The 14298-nt window shown below is 44.0% G+C and overlaps 1 long non-coding RNA gene across 2 annotated transcripts in view; it reads right to left on the bottom strand.

The window, feature by feature from the left end:
- Positions 1-5112: 5112 nt before the first annotated feature.
- LOC138446591 (uncharacterized) overlaps positions 5113-14298 on the bottom strand; it is a 21880-nt gene continuing 12694 nt past the window's right edge. For both annotated transcript variants that reach the window (XR_011259453.1, XR_011259455.1), the window contains exon 5: positions 5113-7476. This is a non-coding gene — a long non-coding RNA (uncharacterized lncRNA). The remainder of the gene's footprint in view (positions 7477-14298) is intronic.

Genomic DNA, 14298 nt, shown 5'->3' with positions numbered 1-14298 from the left:
GTCACGTTCCTTTGTCAGTACTTTAAAGAGAATTATAACTTTCACATTATACATTAAATGCAAGAAAAGTGAGCTAGTGGCGTCCTGGCTCTGTTCTCAGCATTGCAAGCTCAGAGACAGTGCTGGAAGGGCTGACAGACCCCTCGGAAGTAACTTACATACTTCTTGTGGAGGGATCCCATCCTTCTCATCACACAGGGCCCAGCCCTCTACTCCTCCCATCACCCTGCACTGCCCACAACTGCCTCCCACCACCCTCCAAACTCAGCACATGCCCTGGCCTCTGCTCTCCTGTAAGTCACGTACCAAGGTCTCCAGGACATCTTCAACGGAATATAAATAGCCCTGAGACCTCAGAATCCCCACCCTTCCTCACGCAGCCTTCCCTGTTGCCCAGCTTCTCCATCCTTGTCCTTGTGGGCTGTGCCAGTGTCCTCCTGCTTCTGCAAGCCTCTGGCTTTGGTCATTTCTGCAGCCTCTCTGGTTTTCATCACTCGCCAAGGACAGCAGCTTCCTCCTCTGCAGCCTGAACTTTCCCTTCCCCAGAAGCCCATCCAGACCCCTCCTCCAGGCCCTGATGGCTCTGCACCTGCACCCTGGGTCTTTATATCCGCCCCCAGAACACTCCCACCCTCCCCTCCCCTCCCCCACCTCACCCTCAAGACTGGTCTTGAACCACCTATCACTGGTCTTCTCCACTATCATCTAATCAAGTCAAACTCAACACAGGCCTGCTCAGATCTTCCCCTCAGCTGCTCGTCCACCATCTTCACCCGACCCTCCCTGGTCAGCTTTGTTCAGTTCATGAGCATTTTCTGGCTCTGCCCCCACCCCCAACCCAATCCATTCACCTCACCTTCACCTCCAGCCTGTCGACAGGCACCTAAGCCACCGTGGTCCTGGGCCGCCTCTCTTGTCCAAGCATCAACCCTGCCTTCTTCTCCCTCTCTCTCCTTAGGTTGCAATTTGTGACCCAGATTCACTCCACCCCATTATCTTATCATTTCTGACCTTTCTCAGGTTTTGATATAATTAAACTGTATCTTTATAAATATTTTAATAAACTATATATGGATTTCTCTTTCTTTTTACCTAAGTTCCCTTGAGCATGAACTAGGCTGGCTCTTCAGACTCCCAAATGGCTCCATCACCCTCACAGCATGTATTATACCATAAATAAATTATGCCATAAATAAATCAGGGCCGAGGAAAGGCAAGGTAACATCACACTGCTTTTCCAGCCAGGATGAGTCCAGTGGAGTCAGGGATGGGAAGGACAAGACTCAGAGGCAGTGGAGCCAGGGTCCAGAGGCTGATGAGTGCCTGAGAAGGGGGTGGAATCTTCTAGCAAAACGAGCTCTGATGGTGATCCCTGAGAAGTTTCAAGGGTGTCTCTGTTCAGGTTTGGCGTCTAAGCGTGAGGGAGGGCTCCTCGGGCACTCAGCTAGAGCAGGATGCTGAGGGAGACGGTCCCCCCCAGCTACACCCATCCCCCCCTCCCCCCCAGCTACACCCATCCCCCAGGCACAGAGGTCTTGAACCACCTATCACTGGGTCCCCTATCACTGGGTCACCTATCACCTATCACAGATGGGTCCCCCCCAGCTACACCCATCCCCTGGATGCACAGAGACCCCAAGGAAAGGGAAGCCATAGGAAGGACACAACAGTCTGGTGGGAGCCTCACTGCTGCCTGGGGCCAAGGGCCACACTCTGGACCAGGGGACGAGTCCCCACTCATTGGAGGCCAAAGACACCACAGAACAGATGCAATCTGCTCTTGCTCCCCACCCTGTCACAGACATAAAATTAGCTGGAGCCAGCCTTCACCATCAGGAGGAAACAGGGTTGAATTGCTGAGCAGGCTTCGATGACAGGCTGTGGAACCCTCTCTGTACAATGATGTGCCCATAAGCAGCCTGTAGAAACAGGCGGCTTGTCCATTAGGCCGTCTGGGAGGGCAGGGGCTTTGGAGGTGACCTAGTGGGGCCTGTCACTTCAGTGACATTGACCCAGACCCGGGCAGGAGCAGGAATGTGGCCAGCAGGAGGGGGCCCAGCACGGGTGCCCACTCCCCTGCCCCCTCCTCCCCAGGCATTCCATCACTGGTCACTGGGGCCCAGCGCTGCTCTCCCATGAAAGCAGGAGACACCACACTGAGGGTTAGAAGGATAGGCAAACTGCATTAATATGACAGCACTGGCTTGAGTGATAGGACTTACTAGCTCCCAATACCATGCTGACATCAGCATATGCAGAGCCAAAAGGAACTATTTAACATAAAAATCTAGGTGGGACAGAGGGGCTGAGGGGGTGGGCAGGTCCTTGCCAGACCCCGGGTGGGGGTAACTTGGGGTCAGAGATCGGGCACCAGAAGCTTGCACCCTGCTAGCATCCACAGAGCTAAAGGGTTAAACTTCAGGCAGTCCTCATTCAAACAACATTTGTTTTACCTTTCACAGGACAGGTGTTTCCCTCTCCAAATCATACCCATTCCCATAATCACCTAGCACTTCTTCACAGTTCCAGAGAACTGAATGCAACTTGTTCTTACCTTTTTGTGAGTACAGTCCTCTCCCCAGTCCCCCTCAGCTTCTGAGCTGAGAGTTGAAGATGCTGGTGTCAAAGTTGGAGATTCTGCAGTGACTGAAGAGTCATCGTCTGCATGTGATGCTACGTTTCCCCCACAGAATCAACCAGGTGTAGCACGAAAGCAGAGAAATGTATTCAAAATCATATTATTAATATGAGTAATCTCATAAACTCATTATGAGTACAGTTATTCCAAGTGATAAGTGAAAGCGGATACCTCTTTATATGGTGTCTAGACAAGCATGTCTAATGTTTCAGAAGCACTTATTGAATGAAAAGTGTCTCAGTGATTGTAGCTAAATGTCTCCTTCAATGTCATTGGCTGGAATAAGCTGAAGATTATTCTGTTAATCATACCTGTCATTTATAACCCAAGCTATTGCTGTTTTTACACTATAATAAGACAAACATTTTCAAGTCTGTGAACCTAGTTTAACCTGTCAAATTGTTTCTGGCTAGCTTTTAGCAGTGGGGGTGGGGGTTGCGGAGGAGACAGGCAGATGATAGAGATGCCTGGGGCTTTGGCTTTGGGGAGACTGTCTGCCTGGGCTTATGTCCAAGTTGTCGTTCAGTCGCTCAGTCGTATCTCAGTCCATGACTGCGACCCTATAGACTGCAGCACACCAGATTTGCCTGTCCTTCACCATCTCCCGACGTTGGCTCAGACTCATATCCATTGAGTCACTGATGCCATCCAACCATCTCATCCTCGGTTGCCCCCTTCTCCTCCTGCCCTCAATCTTTCCCAGCATCAAGGTCTTTTCCAATGAGTCAGTTCTTCAAGTGAGGTGGCCAAAGGATTGAAGCTTCAGCGTCAGCATCAGTCCTTCCAGTAAATATTCAGGGGTAATGTAAGTATGTCCAAGTAAAAAGCCATAAGTAAAATCTTGAGTTGTCCAGCCCAGGGAGCTAGGAAAGGGCCTGAGGTCAGTGGTGCTATGGACTGAGGCAGGAAGCTGAGGACGGGCAGCCAAGTTGGAGGCCTGTAGTCCTTCCTGCTCACAAACCCCCAGGTCATGACACTTACACAGGTGAGGGTAGCCAGCACCACTTCCTCGCATGGAATGCAAGGATAGCTAAGTACTTGGGTGATTTGTTCAAGGGAGAGTCAAAGGTGACAGTGCTAATAGCGACCATGCAACTAAGGACCACAGGAGGAAGGCATGATGGACCCTGACAGAGACTGACCACTTGTGCCCCAACCCTCACCTCCATATGTTGAAACCTAATCCCCAAGGTGATGGTATGAGGAGGTGGGGCCTTTGGGAGGTGATTAGGTCTTGAGGGTATGGCAACCCACTCCAATTTTCTTGCCTGGAGAATGCCCATGGACAGAGGAGCCTCGTAGGGTATGATCCATAGCATTGCAAACGTAGGACACAACCGAAGTGACTTAGCATGCACACACGTGGGTCATGAGAAAGGACCCCTCCTAAAGAAGATTCATGCCCTTATAAAAGAGACCCTGGAGAGCCTTCCACCCTGTGAGGACACAGCAAGAAGGTGCCAGCTATGAACCAGGAAGTGGACTCTCACCAGACCCTGAGTCAGATGCAGCCTTGATCTTGGACTTCTCGACCTCTAGCACTGGGAGAAAGAAATGTCTATTGTTTATAAGCCATCCAGCCAATGGTAGTTGTGATAGCAGCCTGAATGTGTAAGACAACCCCTTTCACAGGTAAAAAGGTCTTTGTGTTGGTGGGTAAAGATGGAAGTGGCAGCTGAACCCTTCACTACATACCCTTGCTCTGTTTTCTTTATAGTAAATAAATCAATGAGCACCGGAGACTCACTGTGCACCGGGCACTCTTCTAAACGCTTGGCTCAGGCTAATGTGTTTATTCATGGTGACCCTGAACCTGTCCACTCGCCCACGGAGGTGAAGCTGGGCCGTGGATGCTTCACAGCCGGGCCAGCCTGTGCCCAGGCCCTGCGCGGCACTGTGATGAGGGTCAGGGGTGCTGAGTCACAGTGTGCTCCTCGCTCTCTGGCTCTAATCACCTCTGTAACCACCTGACTATCTGTTTACTCCTTCAGCACCATGTCCTCCAAGATGGCCAAGACTAGCTGCGTGACACCCCCCACCATCTCCAGGACCCAACACGATACCTGGCACATTGTAGGCCTTAGAAAACGAATGGCTGGCTTCAAGGATCTGTTCTATTCATCTGTCATATACGTGGAACTGAGCTGAAAACGGGAATAGTCTTAGAATTCATCTTGTTCGGTTGAAATGAACACATTCCAAGTATATGAGACATTTCCAAAGTCTAAAATCATCTAAAAACTCCGGTTTTGCAAAACAGCAAAATGAGATATCATCTATTAAAAATGTACTCTTTTCTAGGCAGTTATGTTAAGTATGTGGCATGCATTTTCTCATATAATTCTTATCACAACTCCATAAAGTAGATACTACTTTGTCTATTTTTCTTTTTGTTGCCATTTCAAATGTACTAGAATTGGGTTCATTGTAACTGGGTTAATTGGTTCAGGACACATTGTCGTTCCAGGCTTGGCCCTCTTCTGCTCATCTTTTATTCATTTATTCATATTTTAAATAACAAAATAAACTTGCCAATGAACTTACTGCCCAACCCAAGAACAAAAACATGAACAGTAACTTGCGTCCCTCTCTGTGCTCCTCCCAATCCATTCTCCTGCCCGCCCCCACACACAACCCCACTATCCCGAATTTTGCATTTCCTTGTTTTTTTCCATTGCACGCCCAAACGCTTGATTGCTCAGCTTTCATTAGATTTGGACTGGATGCAAAGGGTGGCAGGCTTTTGTTCACCAAGCATCACATTCCTTAGGTTCATCCATGCTTTCACAAGTGGCTGAGCTTCATTCATTTTCCTGGCTGTGTGATTTTTTTCCATACATACTTCCGTTGACTGGCATTTCTGTTGCCTTTCCTTTCTTTGCTGTTATGAAGGGGTGTTTCTCTCGGGTATGATGTCGATTTTACAGAGGAAGAAATGGGGGCACAGAGAAGTTAAAGAACTCACTAAAGACCTCCCAGCCAGTAAGTGGCTGAACCAGTATCTGAACCTAGATCTTTAGCTCTAAAGCATGTTCTACGGCTTCTATCGGCCTTCCCATGAGAAAGAAATAACAGGAGGTAAAGGGTACATTTTCCTTCCTCATTTTACCCCACCCTCACTTTGTCTATAGGAGAAGAAAAACTTGTATGTTGACTTAATTAGCCTTTCAAATAAAATCACTTACCCTCTTGAATCCAGCAGTTATCTACTCCTCCCCATTTCAAAAAAATTGTTGGGTACAATATTTATCTCAAAGATGACATATCCAAATAGTTTGGCTTTACACCTTACAATCCCTTTAGCTCTTGGTTTAGGGCCTAAATTCCCTTTACGATAGAATCAATTGCACATGCCTATATGTTTTGTGTTTTTTTTCCCGCCCATTAGAAGTTTTAAATAAGAAAATGGTGGGAAAATAAAGTAAAATGTTCACTTCTACAGTCTGCTGTTATGTATCTAGAGGCACCTCTTCAGGTTAAAAATAGGTTTTACATGGAAGACAGCTCAGAAACATAAAAGTTGATCATATAAACTACAGACCACAATTTTAAAACACAAATGATTTTGCTTACCGGTGAAGAAACTTTCCAAAGAGAATGCTTAGTTATTTGGAAGTTAGAAAAAGAAAAAAAGGAATGAATACAATATGTTTGCATTTATCCAGCTTGCTCTTTGAAAAAAAAATAGATGCTGCTATACTTTGGGCACTAAACAAGGTAAACCTTGACTTGCTGGAGATGTTACCTGTGGACCAGACTGAGGTCTGGTTTCTAAAAGGTCATGCTCTGGCTTCAGAAACCTCACTGGCTCCTGTGCTATCACCCTTGCATTCCTTGCAACAGACCATGCTGTGGGCAGCCCATTTCCTTAACAGCTATTTCTCATGTCTGTTTGCAACCTTTCTGGGCATGAGAATTTGAGGCACACAGATGTTCTTACTATTGCTTAAAAATATGAAACAAAAAATGTTTACATTCATATAACAACTGGACATAAAGTTTAGAAAATAGAAGGAAAAAAAATCTAACATACTCTCACCATCCTCAGTCAAACTCCTGCCATTGTTGTTTTTCCCTTTCCTCCTGGCCTGTGTGTGCACACATTGTCTATAGGGACAAATACAGATGTGGCTACAATTCCCTGTGCTCCAGATCTTGAGACAAAGTAGTCATGCCAAGGTAGTTTATTTGAGGAGTGCAGACAATGCCACTGGGGGCATGGGGAATCCATACAGTGAAGGAGAGAAGCCAATAAAGAGCACCTATCAAGTGATAGAAGCTTAATCCTCAAGGAAATTCGGGAACACAGTGCTAAACATGCAGCTCAAAGGGATACTGGAGGTAGGGTACTTGTACATCGACTGCCCATGGCCACTGCTTAAGGACTGGTGTGGGGTGGAAAAGAGGAGGTAATTTCTCAACTGTGTGTATGTCCATAATTGGGGGTGCTTGGGGCAGAGCTCTCCAATTCAGAGATGTTCAGCCTGGTGGCTGGAAATTGGTTAGAACAGCTGAAAACCCTTAGAGACATGGGTGGACCCAGAGTATCTCCTCTATGGCTTTGTTCACTTGACATTTATTATGACACTTACCTAGACTTCCTTGTTGCTACAGTCTTATACCCTTATGAGATTAGTTTCCACATAACATTTCATAATAGAATCATAATCTACTCCTCTGATAGAGGATATTTACATTGCTTCAAAATGGAACAGGTGAGGGACTTTCCTGGGGGTCTCTGGCGGTCCAGTAGTTAAGATGCTGAGTTTCCAGTGAAAGGGCATGAGTTCTATCCCTGGTCAGGGAACTAAGATCCCATGTGCAGTGCAGCAAAAAAACTAAAAAGGAAGAAAGAAAAGAAAAATGGAACAAGTAAGTTGGCAACAAATAGCTAACTTATTTCTGTCCAAGCTGTCAAAGCTGAAGCTGTGTACCAGGGGAAATATGTGTTCTTAAAGAAACTGAAAGTTCTCTGGTCAAACAAGACAAGTAGAATACCTCAGATGAAGACAGCTGAGAGAATCATGACCAAGTAGCCCAGTAGCACATGCTCTAAATAGGAGGTACTGTTATTTAGAGTGACTCTTTAATTGTTGGTGTTCTTGTGATAGCTGTACTTTGTTCTTTAAGATGTCTAAGGTCTATAAATTTCATATGTGAACACATTGTACTGGGGCCGTGATAGTTGGGAAACACAGCTATTAAATCATTTGGTACCGGCAAGTAACACTAAAACGAGGGACCTAGATTTGGCTGTGGTTGGCCCCCAGGTAGATCCGCCATCTTGGGGCAGCCACATGTATGGGTGTCTCACTTGAAAGTCAAGGTGTGTGGCAAATACAGTCCGAAGTTTCTCCTATAGTCATTACCACCCTCCCCCTTCTTCTTTACTAGCACTACTCTGATTTTCTGTAGATACCAGGTGGAGACACTCTGTTCTTGGGGTAAGCAGTCCTGACACAACCCCAGGGGAAAGTCCTGATTGGCTGGAGCCACCTCTAGTAATTCCTTTATCCTCAGCCACATACGCACTTCCCCAGCTTCCTCTGAAGTTAGGAAAGTGATGGTCATTCAGTCATGTCCGACTTTTTGCGACCCCATGGACTGTAGTCTGCCAGGATCCTCTGTTCATGGGGCCTCTTAGGCAAGAATACTGGAGAGGGTTGCCATTCCCTTCTCCAGGGGATCTTCCCAACCCAGGGGTTGAACCCATGTCTCCCATGTTGCAGGCAGATTCCCTACCATCTGAGTCATGAGGGAAATTAGGAAAAGGCCAAGTTAAAAAAAAAATTGAATCACACATGATGTAACATTTTCCATATGCCCCTCTTTAAATACTTCATGTATATTTCAACATTTAATTCTCACAACCACCCTGGGGCTAAGCATACTATTACCATCCCATTTACCAAGGAGGAAACTGTGCCCCAGAGAAGCCAAGTGAATTTCCCAGGATCACATGACTGGTAAGTCTTGGAGCGAAGACCTACCCCAGCTCATTTCCAAGATCAATGCTCTTTTGTCATATGAGGAATATCCAGGTTTGTCTTTAGGTAGCCAGGAGTCCATCCAGATATGTACCTAATTAGCAAAGGCTGTCCTGTGGAGACACTGGCTTCCTGCACCACCTTCCTCACCACTAAGTCCCACAGAAGTCACCTCCCAGCTTTGAAGGATCAAAATTTGTAGTTTCTCGTAGAGGCCTCACAACTGATTATGAGCATCAAAGTCATGTTACTGAAAGGGAGGAATGCTTAATTCCCTTTCCCCTACTCTATTAAGGTTAGGTTGTGTGGGTTAGACTGTTGGCAGAACTGTCTTCTCTCTAGTTCTTCCTTCTGTCTCACAGGAAAGTGCAAGTGCATGTGTGCACTCACGCACACACTCACAGAGACACACACACCGGGCACCCATATTAGTGGTGCTTCGGGACACTCTTCTTCTCCATGCTCTTTCCTCAACTTCCTACTTGGAGAAACTTCCTCAAACCTCATCCCAACCTGCTCTCAGATCTTGAGGTCACTGACTTGTACTTTTTCTTCAGGTTTTCTGTTGACTCTCACTTGTTGGTCCATGATGGACCACAATCCTTCATGTGAGAAGGATGGGGTCTTTTTCAAAGAGTCCTTATTTTCTGTCTTAGCAGTTGGCTGACACCACTCCCAAGTCCACAGGGTCTTTAGGTCCCAGCTACCTTGACCCCAACCTCCAAAGGAGCAACTTTGGTTGGAGCATCAAAGACTCAGGCAGTAACTTTAACTATCGGTTGTCAGCAACATGAGGCTTCCCAGCGAGCCCTGCTCATTCTTCATCCTAGGTCCGGGTCATCAAACCATGGTCCTGGAGGATATGACTTGAGGTTATATTTAAAGAACCATCCTTGATTCTCTTTGATAAGAGTGGCCAGAACACTGGTTATAGGAAAACATTGTCTCAGAGTTCAAATTGGAGAAGGCTGTATTACAGAAACGTAACCCTTCAGCTTAATCTGCCCAGGACACAGCCAAGAGCATTCAGAGAATAAGTTCATCATGAATTAAGAGTCATCATGAATTCATGAAGAACAAATCAGGCTAGGCTGACCTTGCCTTCACTCTTGAGAGGACTGGTAAATGAGGAAAGCAAGTCTTTAGCCTCACTCCTAATACTATCAGTGGAAGGAGGGCAGTAGAGGTATAAATTGACCCCCAGGAGTTAGACATATACTCAGTCTATATTAACCTGTTCTCTGTCTCTTGAAATATAAAAGAGAAAACTTTAAACTGGGCAATTGTTACATCTGAATACTCAGAGGGCTGTTGTGTAGAAAAGGATTAGATTTCCAAGGGGAGAACCAGGAGCAGTGTGTGCAAACCGCAGGGAGGCAGTCCTGTGGACCACATGGGGAAAAACCAGCACACGCTTAGAGCAGAGCTTCTTAAACTGAGTTATGCATAGACCTTCATACAGAAAAGAACATTCTTCAAATCCCCAGGGTTTACAAGTGTTTTTCTATAATGTCTCTCTTCTTTTTTATTGGTATAGTTGATTTACAATGTTAGTTTCAGATGTACAACATAGTGATTTGATATTTTTATAGATTATACTCCATTTACTTATTACAAAAGAAGGGGCTGTGCTTGTGGGTTAGACTGCTGGCAGAACTAAAACAATTCTCTGTGCTGTACAATGTATTCTTGTTGTTTATCTACTTTATATGTAGTAGTTTGTATCTCTTAATCTCATACCCTTATCTTGCCCCTTCCTCCCCTTCTCTTCCCCATTAGTAACCACTAGTTCACTCTCTGTATCTGTGAGCCTATTTCCGTTTGGGTATATACATTACTTTTTAGTTTCCACATATAAGCTGTAACATAGAGTACTTGCCTTTCCCTGACTTATTTCACTAAACATTATACTCTCTAGGTCCATTCACATTGTTGCAAATGGCATAATTTCATTCTCTTTTTAAATGGCTAAGTAACATTCCATTGTAGATACAAACATACCACATCTTCTTCATTCATCTGTTGATGGAAACAGGTTGCTTCCATATCTTGGCTGCTATAAACAGTGCTGCTATGAACACTGAGGAGCATATATCTTTTCAAATTAAGTGTTTTCATTTTGTCTAGGTATATACACAGGAATGAAATGGCTGGATCATATGGTAGTTCTATTTTTTTTGAGGTACCCCCTTACTATCTTCCATAGTGGCTGCACTAATTTACATTCCCACCAACAGTATACAAATGTTCCTGTTTCTCCACATCCTTGCCAATGTTTGTTATTTGCAGTCTTTTGGATGACAGATACTCTGACAGGTGTGAGGTGCTATCTCATTGTGGTTTTGATGTGCATTCCCCTGGTGACTAGCAATATGGAGCACTTTTTCATGTGGCTGTTAGCCATCTGTATGTCTTCTTTGGAGAAACATTTATACAGGTCTTCTGCCTGCTTTTTATTGGGTTGTTTTTTTGATATTGAGTTGGATGAAGTGTTCATATATTTTTGATATTAACGTCTTAACAGTCATAGCACTTGCAGGTTATTTTCTCTATGAAAGTGAAAGTCACTTAGTCCTGTCCAACTCTGTGACCCCATGGACTATATAGTCCACGGAATTCTCCAGGCCAGAACACTGGAGTGGATAGCCTTTCCCTTCTCCAGGGGATCTTTCTAATCCAGGGGTTGAACCCAGGTCTCCCACATTGCAGGCAGATTCTTTTTCAGCTAAGCCACAGGGAAGTCCAAGAATACTGGAGTGGGTAGCCTAGCCTTTCTCCAGCAGATCTTCCTGACTCAGGAATTGAAGCAGCATCTCCTGCATTGCAGATGGATTTTTTTACCAGTTGAGCTACCAGGAAAGCTATTTTCTTTATAGCACTTCTTAATTATGGGCAAAAATCCTTATACTTACAGTTAAACAAATTTACAAATTAAATTAATGAACTACATTTACAAATGTATAAATTAAATGCAAAAAAACTACAATGTCAACAATATTGAAATAGCCTTATTTTAATGTGAGAGATGATGTTGTTTGCTAAAACAAAATCACCCTTCAGGACATGAATATGGTACCAAAGATAGTTTTTATCTTGGAGGTGTAGGCCACTGCATAATTTGCAATGACTCAAACAAAACATATTTCTTTTACTGAACCACAGACAGACCTCCGTTAGTGAGGCAGGTTGTCACTTTTCTTCACTAAAATTAACAACACTTGTTGCCTGTTCAGTCAAGGTCTGTTCTTTACTTATAAGTCCCAAAGAAAATTGAACTAGTCTCATAACACAAATGGAAAAGAATATGAAAAAAATGTGTATATATGTATAACTGAATCATATCACTGTAGAGCAGAAATCAACACACTGTAAATCAACTACACCTCGATAAAATAAATTAAAAAATAGAACCTCTAGAATGTACAACACAAAGAACAAACCCTAGTACAAAGTATGGATTTTAATGAATAATAATGCACTGATGTTGGCTCAGCAAATGTGCTACACTAATGTAAGATATTGGGCTTCCCTGGTGGCTCAGAGGTTAAAGTGTCTGCCTCCAATGCAGGAGACCTGGGTTCGATCCCTGGGTCGGGAAGATCCCCTGGAGAAGGAAATGGTAACCCACTCCAGTATTCTTGCCTGGAGAATCCCACGGACGGAGAAGCCTGGTAGGTTACATACAGTCCACGGGGTGGCAAAGAGTCGGACACGACTGAGCGACTTCACTACTACTAATGTAAGATATTAGTCATATGGAAACTGGAGGTGGAGGAGTCAGGGGGTATAAGGTATGTCTATACTTTTCACTCAATTTCCCTGTAAACCTAAAACTGATCATAACCAGAAAGTTTACTAAGTAGAAAAAAATGGTCACTGTAGCATGTTTACATATTAATTCTCTTTCAGTTGTTGTCCAAATGAAAAGACAAAAATTCGCACATCTCGTTTAGAACTCCAAGAATATGTTTGTGTGTTCCAGGCTCCTCACCACGGTTCAAGAAGTGCTAAAATCAGGGGTTTGGGAATGGAGTAGGGTATTCTGAAAAGCTGTTAGAACTCTTTCTTCAAAGTGTCCCAGAAAATGTCTTGAAGGTCATCTTTCAAAGATGTTCTTCTGGGGATATTTATTTTTGGAGAGAGGTTAGAACACATGATCTCTAATTCCAAGATTATATAAATTTAGTTTTTATGAAGATTTAACCCTCAATTAATTTGCTTTTAGTTCTATTTTTCACAGACTGCAGTGGCCCAATGCCAGAACAATAACGTGCTTGAACTTCTAGCTTTCTAAGTCTTTCTCCTAATTCCCACAAGCCTGTCCAAATAGCAACAATTTCATCTAGGCCAACCAATTGTCAATTTTTGGTCCTGGGAAAGAATAACTAATAAACCCCACTTCATTCCAGCAAACCCAGATCACATTCCTTTCTGATGGCTTATCGCATTCCACTCTGAGCTGAGTTCCATAGTTCTAGCTGCACTTGACATCTTTGGGCAATGCTCTTCCTAACTTTTCTCTTAGAGAAACCCTAGAAAACCGATATATTTGTTATTCCCTATGGAAAATATTTCCTTCCAGAAATCTGAGGCTAGACTTATAAAGGACTCCTGTAATTCTAAACATAAACACGTTATTGAGTTCACATGTGTACATTTTTGTTTAGTTTTAGCAAACAGCAATGGCACGTGGACATCTTGGGCATTGAGAAAGTAAAAACAACCTTCTGCAAAGTGTTCACTGGATCTGAATATTGAATTCTTTCAACTGGGGTAGAATAGTTTTCCATTTGAAAGTAAGAGGGATCCTAGTCATAAGCATGGGTGTCTAAGGGAGGAGTAGACACCCACGATTTCTGGCTCCCGACTGCCTCTCTCTCCTGTCGCATTACATCAGACTGCTCACACTTCTGATGGGACTTCCAGCAAGGATGGCTGGCTGAGGCACGGCTTTTCAACGCCACCTAACGTCTGCCCTGAGAACTGCATTTAGCATCTCAGACGTCCTGGTCCGGAATCCATGATGGATTCGACTCTCCCAATCGCAGGAAAAGATGTATTGTAATAAAAAGAAAGAATGGAAGGGGAAGTGAACAGTCAAAGATTCTGGGGAATAAGCCTGAAAAATGAGGCGACAAGGAAAACCTGTCTCTATTTTGATATTTCCAAAAGGGAACCCTTATTTATAAAAGGTTACAATCAAACTCAAATAGGGATGAGTGATGTTTCCAGTGTAGTAAGATCTAGTAATTACTCTCAAGTTTAATTAAAAGCAGTCATTTGATAACGTACCCACTGAAGGATGAAAACATCCTTCTTTTAATATTGCTATCCCAGTCTGTTCCCTGTCTGAAAGCTATCACAAGGTATTTTTGAACACAGTAACAAGTTAAAAGACAGACAAAACATGCCTCCCTAAAGTGTTGAGACTCTTCTATTTTCACTTGAGTGGTAATTTTTTTTCATACTTTCACCAGTTTCAGGAAAGGGTGGGTTAGAGTCAGGGGCTTCCTGAAACTTTTCAGAACAAAAATTCTAATTCAGTGTGTTCAGAGGGGCCCCGTGAGAATCGTGTTTTGGAACATACCGACCCCATGTGGTATTATCTTTGCCAACTTTGCAGTTTCGTGTGAGATTTATTTTTAATCTTTAACAAAGCATGCCTGTGTTTAT

The sequence above is a fragment of the Ovis canadensis genome, chromosome 10 (assembly GCF_042477335.2).
Source record: "Ovis canadensis isolate MfBH-ARS-UI-01 breed Bighorn chromosome 10, ARS-UI_OviCan_v2, whole genome shotgun sequence".
Lineage (NCBI taxonomy): Eukaryota > Metazoa > Chordata > Mammalia > Artiodactyla > Bovidae > Ovis > Ovis canadensis.
Note: the sequence above shows the minus strand (reverse complement) of the source record. Positions and strands in the feature narration are given on the sequence as shown.